Below are 15,615 nucleotides of genomic sequence, written 5' to 3'. Positions count from 1 at the left end.
AGAAGCAGATCTGGGGCCCATTGCAGAAAGAGTTGCAATTAACCGCAACTCTAAAAATCATGCGCCACTTGATTTTTAGCCAATCAGCAGCAAGCATTTTGGACTTGAGATTGATTTCTTTACTTGCGTTCAAATGCAACTCTTTCTTAAGTCAAAGTCAAACATAAATCTGAACATAAAATAATTTCAGATGAAGTCATGAATAAATGCATCTGTATCTAAAAATTATTAGCATAACTTCGCAGACCTGTTGCTATGGAGGCCTCTAGCAAAGCTAATCCTCTCCTCCCACGTAATATTTATTGACATAACAAGTCTTATCATTCAAACCTGTGACAGAACATATTTTGTGACCTTGGCAGGCTTTCGTGTGAATGAGGGCAGAATATCTAGCTGCTTTGAATTTCGCCATTCCAGCGGTGCCAGGGTTGGCGGTGGCTTTTGAGATCGAGAGTTGACAATGAAAACCATGATTTGGGAGAGCAGAGGTTAGGGTTCTTCAGGGGTATAGTCACGCTCATGAAAGAAAAAAAATATTTGAAGTGGTGGGAGGTATATTGGGATATCATATCACGTTTATGTGTTCTACATACTTCTAAGGTTATAATATTTAAGGCACAAATTAAATTCTTTCTCTCTGCTCTTGTATTCCCTGATTCAAATCAACTGAACTGAAAGACAAAGTGCTCTCCTCAACCGACTCTTTCAAGATTACAGTAAAGAAATGGCCCCCAAAATAAAAGATGTCCTCAGTATCTTGATAAAAGCACAAGGTGCACTATTTTTAGGCACAAATTAAATTCTTTCTCTCTGCTCTTCTATTCCCTAATTCAAATCAACTGAACTGAAAGACAAAGTGCTCTCCTCAACCGACTCTTTCAAGCTTACAGTAAAGAAATGGCCCCCAAAATAAAAGATGTCTTCAGTATCTTGATAAAAGCACAACGTGCACTATTTTTAGATATCCTGAACAGATCACATAAAATCTATAAGCAATGAAATAAACCAATTAGAATGGGAATAATCAACAAAATTTTCTAAACCAAAGAGAAACCAGACCCAAGATCATTGATATCTAGTCTTGAATATGATCATTGTTCATCATTGATACATATGTCCAAGAGGCATGAGGTCATTCTTCAAATGGTTGTCTCAATATCAATTTGATACACATGGAACCACACACAATAGAGTAATTTTCATGGTAGTTTATATGGCCCTCAAATAAATATTGCACATATTGCAATAGAATTAAAAGAAAAAAAATTAACCCACCTGGGTATAGTGTGGTGAAACTGGATCAATGCCTTTCCAAACAATAGGTCCAAGTGGCAGCTTCAAAATGGTTCTACAATGTAAGAATGATATGATAAAACATTTTCTTTAACATTGCGTAGTAATACATATGTAGCAAACTAATCAGGATGCATGTAATGTATATAGAGGGAGATATAGGTCAAATTAGTTGGGTTTTTAAAATATTTGGCCTAATTAAAATGAGTAGTTTGGAAGTAAAGATAGCATATCTGAATATTTCAATTATCATAATGCATATAAAAACAGCAAAGAAGAGCTCACACATCTCAAAGACATTCTTGTGTGTTTCGATAGAGTGATATGAATGTTTCTAATACCCCTTTAATAAACCCAATTATGCGGATATCCGCATAATTTGGTCATAAAATCGGAGCGGGACCAGAGTTATCTGCATTATTTCGATGCTGCAATTATCCGCATAATAGCGGCATCGGGACCAGATTTTGACTTCATGAACGCATCTCCAAAGTAATGCGGATAATTGCCATGGTGCAGTCACAAGGTCACCCTTTTCCAACGCAACCCCATCGGAGGGGGTGTGTGCAGTTGCCATGACAATTATCCGCCTTTTTTAGGTCAGGCGCTCGTAAAAAATAGTGTGGATTATTTTTCGGAGTTTGTGAATGCCTAAGAGTAATGCGGATAATACAGAGATGCCAAGTTCAAAGACCAGCTATGCGTGAGATTTTCTGTGAATCTGAGTGAGATCACAGACATTGTGTAAAATGTATATGTGGATAGGCTGTGATAGTTGCGTGAGACAGAGATATGAGGGGATGAACAAGAGTCCAAAATGCTCGAGTCTCACGCATAATGCGTGAGACTTGGTAGCTCTGATAATATGGGTTTATGAAAGGGGTATAACATAAATGTACATGAAAAATCTTGCACACCATCTAAACATCATTCAAGATAAATGCGAATGTTCAAAGTGTGCAACCGGTCTGTGTATGCATAGTCTCCTTTTCATGTGGATTTCACAATGACCACAATCTGGTCATATTTGCATTAGACCCCAACCTTTTATTGAAATCACCTAAGTCTGACTTGACAAATAAAATGTGGCATGCATGAAAATGGGTAAACATCATTAGTGAGAAAGGAGATCATACGAATGGGAGACATATGGATAAATACATCACAGAGACAAAAACGGCCCCAGATCTTGATCATAATGCAACCTATTCATCCTGCTGCTTCTACTATTTCACAATATTGGATGATAGTAATCGACTACACTCTAGGTGGTTTCAGACCGCCTCGAAGTTCGTCAGTTCCAGGTATTCTCTGATCGGGAAATTTACCCGATCAGAAAATACCAGGTATTTTGGTAATGTGAAAGCAAACTACGCGTAATTTCCCCGAAAGAAAGTAGGTACTTGGCGAAATTACTAGAACTTTCGTGGGGATTTTTCCAAGGTCGCAGGTATTTTGGCGACATGAAAGCAAATTACGGGAACTTTTAGCCCAACGTGTCGTTGGGCACGGCGCCTTGGGTGGCTGCTGGGCTAGTGATTTTGAATCTCGCGCCTTGCCCGCTTATCAGACCATACTGCGCATGCTCGTAACTACAGGAACTTACCCCGAAGGATATGTTTCAGGGCGGTGTGAATGCAAGAATAATTAATGGGTATTTTTCAGCCTAAAAAAGTTCTTGAAATTTAACGGGGTTTCTTGTCATCGAGGCGGTTTCAAACCACCTTCTGATACCCTTTTCTCATGATGTTTTCTTGATCCAGAACCAATGTTAACCCCAGACTATCATCAACCCAGGACAATCGTTTACTATGGACTATCGTTAACCCCATATTATCCTTAAGCCAGTACCAAATTTTCCATTCATGAACCAAATTTAATGCCTAACCCCGACTCGTGGTAAACATTCATCTGTGAATAAAATATGCTAAAGAAAAGGCTGGGGAGTTGAAAAAAGGATGATATTCATAGAGCTTCCATATATTTGTACAGATAAAAGCTGAATTAAGCTGAAATTAAAGGGGTGGTCCAGGCTGAAAGTATTTATAGCTTAATAAATAGAGTAGAATTCACTGAGCAAAATGCCGAAAATTTCGTCAAAATCGGACAACAAATAGCAAAGTTATTGAATTTTAAAGTTTAGTAATATTTTGTAAAAACAGTCGTCATGAATATTCATTAGATGGGCTGATGTCACGTCTCCACTTGTTCTTTTGTATTTTATTATATGAAATTAGGTTTATTCAAATTTTTTCCTCCAAGAACTAGAAAAATTGGATTGACAACTGATTTAGTGCATTAGATATTTATTGCTGCAACTTATTTCATTATAAGGGAGACATTTTATTCACACAAGTATGAAATAATGAAAAAAAAAATATGATTTTATGTAATAACATAAGAAAATAGAAAGTGGAGATGTGACATCATCAGCTCGCCTAATGAATATTCATAATGACTATTTCCACAAAATATTGCTAAACTTTAAACTTCAATAACTTTATTATTTGTTATCCGATTTGGATGAAATTTTCAGCGTTTTGCTCAGTGAGTTCTACTCTGTGTATTCTGTGTATTAAGCTATAAATATTTTCAGCCTCGACCACCCCTTTTAGCTGTCAACCAAAAGCAAAGAGCTGAAATAAGCTAAAAAGTCTCTCATACCCCTGTATATGTTAATCCATGGACCCTACCATCCTGTGTCACAAGTTCTTGTAAACATACGCACACAGTACAAATATTATTGTATGGTAGAACATTGTGCTATCAAGACTTCAACACTAATACTGCAATGTCTGAATTGGATCTCAGATTTCAAGAAGAAAATATCAGAATATTGAATATCGACCTGCCCTACTTCTCAAGATACTATACCAGTATCCAGGTAATCATGGTCCTGTAACACAAAGGTTAGCAATTGATTGTACGCTTGATTTTTACGATTGATTGTACATTGTAGTCAATGGAATCAATTGTAGAAAAATGTTCTACGATCATTGCTAAGCTTTGTGTAACAGGCCCCAGATCATTGAAAAATAAATAATCTCCTATACAAACACTATTTACCAGAAACATATCATTTCCTTATATCTTCCTCTAAAATGATTACTGAAAAAACAATAATTGAAGTGTAAGTTCCTCACACATTAATCATTCCCGTATAACGCTATTTAATGATCATTAAGAATAATCTGATATTAGTTGATGTAAATGAGACCAAATAAAGATCTGGGTTTTGTTTTTTATTTTTCATGAATATGGGTTGACCAAACTTAAGTATACTGCTCTTTCCCAGGCATCAAATTTTCTCATCTTTCAGGTATAGTTTTACTTGCTTACTTAATACTTACTTTACGTTACTCCAACAATGTACAATGTTGTGTGGGACTAAGTCTCTTCATCAATCAAGGTTTTTAACAATGACATAAGTATTTTACTTTGAATAGCAATCTTCTAAAATTATGTTAATTATTTTAAATAACAATTACATTAATTTTTCGTTATTTTTGTATAAAATGTCATGATTTTGGTATATACTTTTTTCAAAGGTTTTTGAGTAAGTCATAAACAGCTAGTTTCCTGCATCGTCCTTTGATACGGCTTCTACACATGGTCTTCTCCCAATTCCATATCGTAGAGTATGGTTATTAAAGGACAAGTCCACCCCTATTGATTTGAATAAATAGAGAAAAATTCAGCAGGCATAACACTGAAAATTTCATCAAAATCGGATGTAAAATAAGATAGTTATGACATTTCAAAGTTTCGCTTCATTTCACAAAAACAGTTATATGAACGAGCCAGCTACATCGAAATGAGAGAGTCGATGATGTCATTCACTCACTATTTCTTTTGTTTTTTATTGTTTGAAATATAAAAAAAAAATTATTTTCTCGTCATTGTCATGTGAAATGAAGTTTCATTCCTCCCTAAACACGTGGAATTCCATTATTCGGTGGTCTGTCTACGACAGATCACCTATTGATTTCGTCAGAATTTTCTTTATTTCTTTATTTCTTTATTCTTGGCACCTATGTTTGTCGCCAACTTTTCTCGAAATTGGCTGAATCAATTTTGCTGATTTTTTCGTCATATATAGAATCTATCATAGAGACGGCAAAATAAGCTTTTCAAGGTCATATGGTAATGATGACGTCATCTACGCGCCATTTTGTAAAATTCTTCATTTGATCATATCTTCATTATCAATTATCAAAAATTACCAATATTTACATGACATCAACTTCATGTCAAGGGTCAACTGTCAATGTCATCAAAGGTCATGTAGAGGTCATGACGCGCGCGTACGCGCGCGTCAAAGGTAAAAAAATCGTCCAAATGACCTAAAAAAAAATTTGGGTACGTTTCAGGTCATTTTAAGCATTTCAAAAATTTGCGCGCGCGCATGTATGCGCGCGCGTTTCCGCGCGTTACACCTTAACGCAACGCAGAAAAACCGTTTCTTTTAATATCATTGCATTGCTAATAAAATTCTGAGCAATTTGATACCTTGATCAACCTTCTACAACCATTAATATAGAAATTAACACCCATTAAAGTTTGCAGCACGTGTGCGCGCGAGCTCTCACTATAGGCCATATATGGGCAAAAACATGCCTATTGTAAATTCACTGTAGCTCTTTAAAAAGTCCGTTGACCCCCAACTTTTTTTTCATATATCGATAGAATATTAGTTGTAGATTTGATTTCATGTCACCATTGTCCCTAAATTATATCGTAATTTCATCAAAATGGCGCCCAAACTAAAATTTTCATTTTTTAAAAAATGACGTCATCAAATTTATGCAAATTTGGCTGTAACTTCTCGAATATAGATCATTTTTCGCCCAGATTTCAACATGTTGTAGTTTATAATGTACTCTTTCTCCTCAGTTAACATGAATTTTCGTTTTGAGAAACGCATCATTGCGTAAAACAGCGATGAAAAGAGGCATGTCATTTTTCCTCATTTTGCGTGTAATCTCTATGGGACATGACTTTTTCCCAAAACTAGATTCGACATTCCTCTATTTCGTGAGCCATATCTCCATTTTTTCTTGTCAGCTTTCCTTGAGCTTTTAAAATGTTGTAGCTGAGATTCTGGGCTATCGGAAGTGTGCCCTTCATTTTTTGATCAGATGCCGGGATCATGCCCGTATTTCACTTGCAAAATTGGAATTGTAATTCTCAAAATTGCTTACGTGTAATCTCTATGGGGGAATATCGTGGCTCAGTGGATAACGCATTTGACTTGCTTTCTCGAGGGCGGAGGTTCGATTCCTGGGGTAGAAAAGATGATTTTTTTTTCATTTTTTTTTCTTTTTGCCACCTCTTACATGATCCTTTATGATAATTAAAAGGTATGAAAGTTAAAATTTAGCAAGATAAAACAGATTATAATTGTTTTTTTCATATCACATGTATTTTGCGTGTAATCTCTATGGGACATGACTTTTTCCCAAAACTAGATTCGACATTCCTCTATTTCGTGAGCCATATCTCCATTTCTTCTTGTCAGTTTTGCCGGAGCTTTTAATATGTTATAGCTGAGATTCTGGGCTTTCGGTAATGTGCCCTCCACTTTTTGATCAGATGCCGGGATCATGCCCGTTTTTCACTTGCAATATTGGAATTGTAATTCTCAAAATTGCTTACGTGTAAAGTCTATGGGAAACATTAATAATCACATTGAGCAATGGTCAAAATTTATTCTTAGGATGTCTAGAATCAAGATTATCAATCATATCTAAATTATTCATTTTATACATTAGCCGACTCTGAATGAAAAATCATGACAGACCACCTAATTCGTCCGCATGACGAATTAAATTCTAGTTTTAACATTTTGTGCTTCAGGCAATGAGGTCCTAATCATCAAATTTGTAAAAATTGAAATATTGTATAATTCAAACAATAAAAAACAAAAATAGTGAGTGAGTGACATCATCGACTCTCTCATTTGGATGTAATTGGCTCCTTCATATAACTATTTTGTTGAAAATAACCGAAATTTTGAAATGTCTTAACTTTCTTATTTTACATCCAATTTTGATGAAATTTTCAGCATTGTGCTTGTCTGATTTTTCTCTATTGATTTAAATCAACATTTTTCTGAGGTGGACTTGACCTTTAACAAGGGTGGTGCCAGAATATTTTTTTTTATAGACGGAGTGGAGAGGGGGTGGGGACAAGATGACCTAAATATGATGTCAATTTTTTCACAACTCAGACCTGTCATTTTAATACCCTTCTTTTTCTTTCTTTTTTTCCTTATTTCTTTTCTCTCCTATTTTTTTTTTCATAATTGCAAAATCATGAGGGGGAGAGGTCGCTACCCCCCTCTCCCAGCCACCACTGTAGACACTACCCCTGGTTACCGAAGAAAACTCTTCAACATTCTTACGTTACACTAGAACAGTGCCTGAATGCAATGTTCATTTGATCTTGCCTGAAAGTTGATCTTGAACGTATCAAGGAGATTTTCATTGACTGACTGGATTGTGATGGACGCATCTGCCTATCTCGTCAAGTGCCTGTGAGTCCAAGCCGAACAACGATTCTAAACGGCTCCTAATTGACGCGACTGCCCCTGTCATGTTAGCGAATCAATGAAAGATCTCAAGCCAGTAATGATTATTCCATTTCAACCTCTTCATGAGTAAATCATCAATTGCAGTCATACCCTCTTCTATACAGCTACATTTACATCCGAATAATGAACATCTGTTGTTCTTTTTCTACTTTTGCCGTCTGGTAGATGAATCAAGTTTTCATCTATGTTTTCTTTTCTATTTCTTTCTTGTTTGTTCATATCAGAGACTTTTTCATAACCTTGCAGGTTTAATATTTCCTCTCTTTTTACAACAGTAACAATTTTTAAAAAGTAACAAATTTTACAAAGTAACAAAATATGTTCCTATTGAATTACATTACTTCTAGTTCTAATTACTTCTGAGGAAGTTGGTTTCTAATTAATTTCTTTTAGGTTATTTTCTCATCAATGTTCAATCAAAGTTTGTTCCTTTATTTCTCTCTCGAATGTTCTATATGATTTACAATGTAAGTTCTTTAATAGAGAAAACCAATACAGCATGCCATTCAAGACTATATGTACAACTAAGGAGAATTCCATCATTTGTGCGAACGAGGGAACTGTGACTGGCAAATTAACGAGGAGATACATTTAAGGAACCTACGTTGATGATCGTGAACCTTAAAGTTCTAGGTCTAATATGAGAAAATATTAAAATAACTGCTTTGCAGTCATTGCCAAACTTGCTAGATAATGTATGGTTGGTGTATGTAGATCTTTTTTTTGTCAGACAGGGTAAATAGTTTTTTCCATGGTTGGAAATTTGTCCCAAAAGGTAGGGGGACCAGGGACTGGAAATAAAAAAATTTTATCACCCAAAATATGAGGTCATTTTTACAAAATAATGACAAGCAAAAAAGAAAGAAAAAAAAAAGGTTTTCACCCCAAATATAAGGTCATTTAATAGTCCAAACTACATGTATTAATTCAATTGTGAATGAAATATTTTTTTCCATCATAAAAGACCAAAAATAGTAGGGGGACATTTGACATTGTGTCCCCCTACTATTTTTGGTAGGGGGACACGTCCCCCTGTCACCCCCCCACTGGGATTTCCGCCCATGAGATTTTCATAAACTATCAGTCTTCACACATCTAAAGACTATTTCACAAAGAATTTACACCAACTTGCCTCAGTCTATAACTATTAAATCTAGTTATAAGTACACTCTTCACATTGGCTTTATAACAGAGAGAGGTACAATTAATCAGTTCTGTTGTTACATCATGTCATAAATGAACTGCTAATTGGATATAAATTAAGTCTCCACAGAAAGACTTCACTACAAAAAGCTGATCACATTTGTGATTCAATCTCCACTAATTTTGCAAACCGATCATTTTCAATTTTTTTTTTTTGTACGATCCCCGATACACACACACACACACAAAGCAAGAACATTCGAAAAAAGGTGCCTTTAACATGCCAAATAAGTAAGGAAAAATATTGAATGAACCGGAAAACTATCTAAATACCAACTATTTGCATGTTCTTCAAAACTATTGCCACTCATCTTCTGGTTTTCACCATCTTAGTCACACCAGACATTGAGCCTGCATCATTAGAAGATGATGAGAAAGGGATAAATAGAGATTGACATCGGGTTAATCTAAACTAAATTCAATTTGGAGTTCTCTCACTGGCTGGGATAGGCAAGTTAACCTTGGTTTTTATTGCTTAGCAGCCATGTGTACACATACATGCACATTATAACCATTCGGGTTGCATTGTGAATGTAGTTTTTAAATAGTTTTTCTTGAACTTGAAAAGTATTCTTAAATATTCAAATCTGTGGACATAAATCTTGAACTAATATGTTGGATTTTAATTATACCCTAATTTCGACAATGTTGATATCTTGATGGACAACTGACAAAGCTCTGGATAATTTTGCCTGTTTGACCTAAACTGACTTAAAGAATTGTATTATAAAAGAATTAGAATCTGAATCTGGGATCAATTTTTAATCTTGGACATATATGCCATAACTGCCTTTAAAGGTAAATGCTAGTTTTGGTAATGATATCAAAATGAGTTTGTACAGAATCCAATAAAATGACACCAAAGTGTAAGTTTGTATAAATAAAACGCATGTGCCAAAGGATTCTGGAAGAAATTGTGTAATTGCTGAGAAATCAGCAAATAAGCACAGGATTCGAGTAGAGCGTCGGGCCCAACGCTCTAAGCAATAATTATACATTGTCCCACGTGCGCTTATCTGTGTAGGTGATCTTCGGTGTTAACATTTTTCAGCGTAGATTTCAAGATTTCACAAAGTTCAGTTAATGTAACTGTACCAGATCTAGATCCTCGATGATATACTGACAATTAAGCCTTGTTTTACAGACTTTCTCATGAAATCAGTGTTTACTGCAACTACTGGAATTTCTGTTTAAGTGAAACACTATTCTCATTCAGAATACAACTTAATACAATAGCACTCACACATACACAACCAAATCATTTGAAGGATCTTATATCAAAATAATTATACTTTAAATGTATCAAATTATTAATGAATAGTTAAAGATAGCTTGTTAAAAAATTAAAGTAATAAGAGATCTATGGCTAGAGAAAACATGAATTCATAAGTAGAACTTAATGAATTAGTTTTATATTGAAAAGAACACATTTGACGCATTAAATGTTTGAGATACTTTGCTGGATCAGAAATAAAATCCTGAAAAATATCACAAATCATAAATTTCAGATTTTCAAAATCCATCAATCTCTGTCTTTGCAGAGTCACCCACATCTTTTAACAAAATCCAATTTGTACCGAGGATCAGAAGTAGGCACTGGCCCAAGAAACTTCTACACTAGGTCTATGTTTCAATCAAGCGTAGGGTGTGTTCACACCACCTGGGCATGTTTGTAATTTGTACTAGCTCAGAGCGTGATACTCAAAATTTCATGGATTTTAAATAAATCCAGATTGGCTGTAAACTAATAGCGAGCAGTGAAACTCCAAATTAATTTGATTCCAAAAGATTTATTTTTCAATCTCAAAGGATCAAAATTCAAATCTTCACAGATTTGATCTAAATCCAGTGTATGGCTGGTCACTGTTTATAGCACAGTGCCACAGTCGATCTGGATTTATTTCAAATCTATGAAATTTATTAAGAGCGTAACTTAGTAGGCCTATGTGATTATTCTAGTAGAGGCATTTTTTATATAAAGGACTAAGTTTTCCTCAAATTATCAATCATAAAATCACAAAAGGTGGATAAATTTATATTTAACTTTGTTTTCCAATTAAAGAAGATTTCCATTTAGTAACTCCTCGCTTCTAAGACTGGCATTCCTTCATGAAACAAGTAAAAGTTGAGCATGAATAGTACTCCAACCAAGAGTGCTTTGAATTCCCGTTTCCCGTTAACTTCTAAAACATTAGCTGGCAATCCGTCTCACATGTCTCAGGAAATTAAGTATGAACATACCCTCCATTCCACACCTTCAAGAAAAACCTGTGAATTACAAGGAAGGAAATCCGGTACCTCTTGAACAAAACAGTTTCACACTTTTCAACAACTTTCCCCAGGTCGGGGAATTGAGTGGGAAATAGTGTTTTGTGAAAATAAGATATAAATTGCCGTGCATGTGATCTTGCTTGTGTAGATTACAGTATTTTGCTAATTTAAATATCAAATATTTTATTTTTCTGCCAATAAATGTAAAAATTAATATGATTCCTCATGGAATATGTTAAAGGGGAAGTTCACCCTGACAAAAAGTTTATTGTAAAAATAGCAGAAAAAATAATAAAAAATATTGCCGAAGGTTTGAGAAAAATTCATCAAATAATTAAAAAGTTATTAGAATTTCAATTATTTGATTTGTGACGTCATATGCGAGCAGTATTCCTACATAGCGAATGGTAAAAAATCAATGAAATGTCATTTTCTCAGAAAATTGAAAATGGTTTTCACTGGAACTTTTGTATATCAATAGACAAATCATTTCACACCCGATCATGAAAAGAAAACAAAATTAAGTCATCAGGAACCATACAAAATTTGAAATTCATACATTTTATATTACATAACACATGGGGCAGCTGCTCGTTTATGACGTCACAAATCCAAAATTTTGAACTCTAATAACTTTCTTACTCTTTAACGGATTTTCCTCAAACTTTCATCAATATTTTTTACTATTTTTTCTGCTATTTTTACAACAAAGTTTTCTTCAGGGTGAACTTCCCCTTTAAGTCATCGTTATTCAGTTTACTGTGTATCATTTTGAAGAGCTGCATCCAAAGCGTTGAATATAAATACCAGTTGTGGTAACAATCTCAAAAATGAGTTCAAACAGAATCCAATAATATTACCACTCACATGTTTGTACATGTATGTATAAATAAAAAAATATGTGCCAAATAGATTTGGAAGAAAATTCGTAATTGCTGAGAAATTAGTAAAATAAAGCACAGGATCCCATCAAATGTTGGGTATTTTTCGAAGCAATATTAATACACTGTCCCACATATGCTTTTCTGTGTAATAGTGATCATCAGAATTATTGATTTTGAGCTAAGATTTCATGATTTCACAAAGATAAGTTCATTTCAATGTACCAGAACTAGATCTATGATTATGAAGTGTTATTTAACCTTGATTTAAAAGACTTTCTCATGAAATAACTGTTTGCTGTAACTACTGTCTTTTACCTTTAAGTCATCATTATTCAGTTTATTGTGAATCAGTGAAAAGCTAGCTGCAATCAAAGCTTTTTTTTATTTATATATATTTTATATAGCATGTAATAAAATACAAAAGGAATGGTGAGATTGTAACATCATCGACTCCCTCATTAGAATAAAATAATACAGTCTAGAATTTGCAACATGTATTTGGCAGGCCTAACGGTTAAAATAAGCAAAACTGAGAATATTTCATAACTTGATATTACTATTGGGCCTACATCTGATTATGATGCAATCGTCACTGTCATGCTTGTTTCGAGCTTCTTCTATTCATTAAAATAAACTTTTTACTGTCTCGCATTTGGACTTTAAATCACCAATCTAATAATAGATGAAAATTACTGATGTGACCATGGATACATATGTCCATGATCTAACTGCCGCTTTTTACAATTATAAAACCATAACATAAATAGATTTGGACTGACCCAAGGCACAATTCATTCCCCTCTGATGTTTAATGTTAATGATGGTATGGAAACTATTGTCCTGAGTATTGGGGATGATTTACAATTATGCTTAGATTTAGGTTGGATATAATGCCTCTACCGAGGCTCTAGCTAAAAGAATGCCTACAAGAACCTACTAAAAAGCCTTGCAAATAGAATCAGTCTGAATGTCCAGACTAGGTGGGATTGGGAGGTTCTCACAGTCTAGCCTAAAGTAAACAGATAGATAACACAGCAGGGGAAAGTGACTGGCTGGACAGGCATGCTTGGTCAATTATTACCGTGTTTACACAGTGACACGGCTCGGGGGTTCGACACGCGAGCCGTGCTCAACACGGCAATTTTATGCTGTGTAAACGTGATCAGTGTGATCCGCGAGCCGTGTCGAACACGGCTTTTTTGATCCGCCAAAATCGTAGGTTTCAACCCGCGAGCCGAGTCAGACTCGGCAATTTTTTCGTGTGTAAACAGAAAGCCGTGTCAAACTCTCTTGACCAGGTCACTGCGCGCGCTTTCACTTTTGGCATTGTTGTTGTTCGCACGGACAAGATTCGATTCCGGCGGTGAATTTCCCGCGTTTAATTTGCGACGTCATAATTCTTCTTCCGTTCGAGATCCGCGAGCCGTGTTGAACTCGCCTTTTTATATGTACGTATAAACGCGATCTCTGATCCCTTCTTCGCAGTGTTCAACCCGGCTCACGGATTCAACACCCGAGCCGAGTCAATGTGTAAACACGGTATATATGTCCTTAGCTTGACCTTAGAAACAAAACAAAGAAACTGACCCGTCCCCAGACCACTACACTGTATTACTGGTCAGTGAGAGCAGTTGGGTCAAGGTATTCTATTCAACATGATGCCTACATATTTTTTCATATCACAAGATTGGAGGTTATACTTGCTGTGCAGCTGTTGAGATTTTCAGAAAGGACATTTTGAAATGACCCGCCCCCTCCCCCTTCTTATAAATCCCATTTATTCATATTTTCATGACAGGGACAGGTTTTTTTAGTCAATTCAGCAAACCACGCATAAATATACAATTTCAAATAAGCACAATTGTAAAAATGTTAATGAAATGAAAAGAGAATTTTGGGTATGAGGAATCAAAATCATTGGTATCCATCAGATGAAGAATTCACATGACCCCATTCCTCGTCAATCTTTGCATTTATTTTATGTGACAATCAAATCAACTACAATCTGGAATCATCTAAGAAAACCCATAGAAAGCAAATAGGCCTATTCATCGGTTCTTCTCCCTCCATCATCCAACCCATCCCAGTCATCTGATCATGGGATTGGAGCAAAATGGCAAATAAAGTGTTTTGAAACCAGATCACTGAGTCGTAGTCTAGTGGTTTGACTCCCATCTTTCAATCTGAGGGACGCAGGCTTGAATCCCAGCCATGGTGTGCCACATATTGCTGCACTCTACCCAGGTGAGATTAATGGGTACATGATAGAATTTATTCCTTTTAGCGCTGATAAGGCTGCTCAGCTATGGCTGGGGTAATAATTAATAATTTGATACCACGTATCAAAATGCTGCTAAGGGCGTTTTTGCACCCATGCGATGCACGAAAGTATGGTGTTAAGGTCATTCTTGCACCGACACAACGACTAGTAGAGCAATTGGATATGAATTTATCTTGCTCTTGGGTGTGGTCATACACATTCCCCCTCAATGATGAAATAATACGATACCCCATGGATGATAGATGTTTATTATTGTTAGGGTAAGAAACGTGGCTCTCACTGGTGAAGAATACCAGCTCGGCCAGCCCCGCTGCATATTAAAGAGAAATGCTAGTAGTTGCAGTAAACACTGATATCATGAGAAAGTCTGTAAAACCAGGCATAATTGTCAGAATATCATCTAGGATCTAGATCTGGTACAGTTACGTAAACTGAACTTTGTGAAATCTTGAAATCTACGCTGAAAAATGTTCACTCTGAAGATCACCAACACAGATAGGCACACGTGGGACAGGGTATTATTATTGCTGGAATAAAGACCCGACGGAAGTGACCGAATCCGCGCTTATTTTGCTTATTTCTCAGCGATTACACAATTTCTTCCAGAATCCTTTGGCTCATATTTTTTATTCATACAAACAGACACTTGGGTGGTCATTATATTAGATTCTGTAAATAGTCATTTTGAGATCGTTACCAAAACTGGAATTTATCTTTAAGGCCACTTTCCTCAAGCAAGGAAAATGCACAGCAAACTATAGTCAGGTTAGAAGAATTCATTGGACTTTACAAGGACCTTCCATCATGACCCATCTTTGACCCTGCCCATATTCATTTGACAATGAACCCACCCCTTAAAGCCTCGACCTTGATCAACAAAGAGCCAAACTGAAGTAGGCCCCTAGGCTTACATCGAGACTTGAACTTTGGGTCACATCTCTTGTTTCTTTGAATGTTTCTGTTTGTCTTCTCATTTACAATTCACTATGGCCCGTATTCTGAAGTCAGGTTTAACTTAAAAGTATGGATAGCAAATTGTTACATAAATCACTAACAGTAGAGATATCATATTCCAGCTCATTTGGTTCTCA

General features: G+C 35.6%; 1 protein-coding gene across 1 annotated transcript in view; it reads right to left on the bottom strand.

Moving 5' to 3' along the window:
• The window catches only part of LOC121424355 (adhesion G protein-coupled receptor L2-like), a 98,819-nt gene extending 97,491 nt beyond the window's left edge, over positions 1-1,328 (bottom strand). Inside the window, exon 1 of the mRNA XM_041620006.1 lies at positions 1,276-1,328. The gene's annotated coding sequence lies outside the window, so the exon portion shown is untranslated. The remainder of the gene's footprint in view (positions 1-1,275) is intronic.
• Between the last annotated feature and the right edge of the window lie 14,287 nt (positions 1,329-15,615).

The sequence above is a fragment of the Lytechinus variegatus genome, chromosome 11, assembly GCF_018143015.1.
Source record: "Lytechinus variegatus isolate NC3 chromosome 11, Lvar_3.0, whole genome shotgun sequence".
NCBI lineage: Eukaryota > Metazoa > Echinodermata > Echinoidea > Temnopleuroida > Toxopneustidae > Lytechinus > Lytechinus variegatus.
The sequence above is the reverse complement of the archived record's forward strand: the minus strand, read 5'-3'. Positions and strand labels throughout refer to the sequence as shown.